Here is a 1778-nt window from a genome sequence, read left to right on the forward strand (position 1 = left end):
ATGGATCAGAGATCCAAGAAAAAACAGTTTTGATGAATGATTCCCAGAATCAAGTGCCTCCTTCTTTAGTCCAATGAGATGATGTCAGGAATGCTACTTCCACTGCTGGTTATGACCCCTGTCTCACTCCTGCTTCTGGATGAACTAACATGAGTACTGCTTTCATGGGGGCTGATGGTGGTGACAGATGTACTGCTTGCTGTTAAGGGTGAGGTGAGACTATCCAAAAACATAGGAGGACAGTACTGGGGATCAACTGGAATAAGGGAAAGAAAATCCAAACCTGGCAAATCTGATGACATGCTCAATATTGGCATGTGGTGGAAGGGCACAGAGTAGTCTGTTAATGAAGGTGGAATAGCAGCAGAATCAACTGAAGTCACACTGGGCACCCTTATAGAAGATGGCTGATACATGACAACCCCTTTGGTTGGGCTGCTTTGTGTTTCAGACATAAAGATGCATTTCCTTTTGGCAGGAGGGTCTTCCTCTTCATCAGAAGAGCTTTCTATTGTTAGGTCGATAACATCCACTTTCGTCTTGCTTGCTGCACTGGCTACAGTAACTGAACAAGGCTTACTGAGGAAGCTTGAACTTTCTATTTTTGTACATGGCTGGCTGGATACTTTCATAGCTTCTTTCTTCGGCCTCATTGGACACCAAGAACCATCTTCTTGGAATTTGATCTCATCCACATCAGAACGGTCATTGAGAATTTCCATAAAAAGCTCATCTAATATTAGAGTTTCATATGCAGCTTTCTTATCACACACTGGACAAATCCAGGTGGGCTTCTTTTCATTCATTTGTAGATAAAGGGCAGCATCAAAACACTGCAGATGGGTACACATCACTGCACGGCATGGGATTGTTAGTCTCATTTTTCCTAGAGGTCATGTCAAGGACACTCGAAGACTAGTTGTAGCAATTTCACTATCAGGATCTGCAGTAAGTTTTTCTTTAATTAGTGCTCTGGAATGATCAGGGTTTCTAACACCTTTCATTTTTAATCTCTGTAGTAACATGGCTGATGTCAGTTGTCCTACAAGATATACAGACATGGAATAATTCTTTCCAATTTCAGATGCCCAAGAAATAGAAATCTGATTTGGCACAGCTGAAGACAACCTAACTAAAGACGTAATATTCAAAGGGCGTCCAGGGCGCTTCTGTTCAATCCCATTTTTAGGTGGTGGTGCATAGCCAGGTAAAGGAAACAGCTTCCCATTTACTTTTATACACAGACTATTCGGATAGTTATCTTCTTGAGGACAACTTGTCTCTGCCAGGCAAAGTCTCAGCTGAACTTGAACTGTATAATCTCTCCGACCACCTGGCAAAAAGTCCCTTGATATGCATATCTCTCTAACTTGTTGTGGTGTCAAAGCAAAAATAAAGAACTTCTCTTGAAATCGTTGAATACTGCTTTGAACCTCAACTCTTCGAAATCCGCCATTTTAAACCCCCCGCGGGCACCGCTGCTGCCACCGCTCCCCGTCCCGCAGCCGCCAGGAACGCCGCCGCCACCACGGCCGCCGCTTCCAGCACCATCCTGCACTGGGAGCCGCTGAAGACGCCGCGGCCGCCGCCGCCGCCGGGCACCTCACGTGATCCGCTGAACTTTTCATTTATAAAAATGTATTCTCAAACGATTTACGCTATCAAGCTTAACCTCACTATCTCACTGCATTTCAAACTTCTTAGGCATAATAAGGAACAGGTATTTTTCATCAAGTATTGATATGTTGAACCTTAAGTCCCTACAGAATATGATAAAG

At 43.9% G+C, this 1778-nt stretch overlaps 1 pseudogene; it reads right to left on the bottom strand.

The window, feature by feature from the left end:
* Positions 1 to 6: 6 nt before the first annotated feature.
* Positions 7 to 1457, bottom strand: LOC101562581 (annotated as a pseudogene).
* Positions 1458 to 1778: the final 321 nt, after the last annotated feature.

The sequence above is a fragment of the Octodon degus genome, unplaced genomic scaffold (genome assembly GCF_000260255.1).
Source record: "Octodon degus isolate 3935 unplaced genomic scaffold, OctDeg1.0 scaffold00255, whole genome shotgun sequence".
Lineage (NCBI taxonomy): Eukaryota > Metazoa > Chordata > Mammalia > Rodentia > Octodontidae > Octodon > Octodon degus.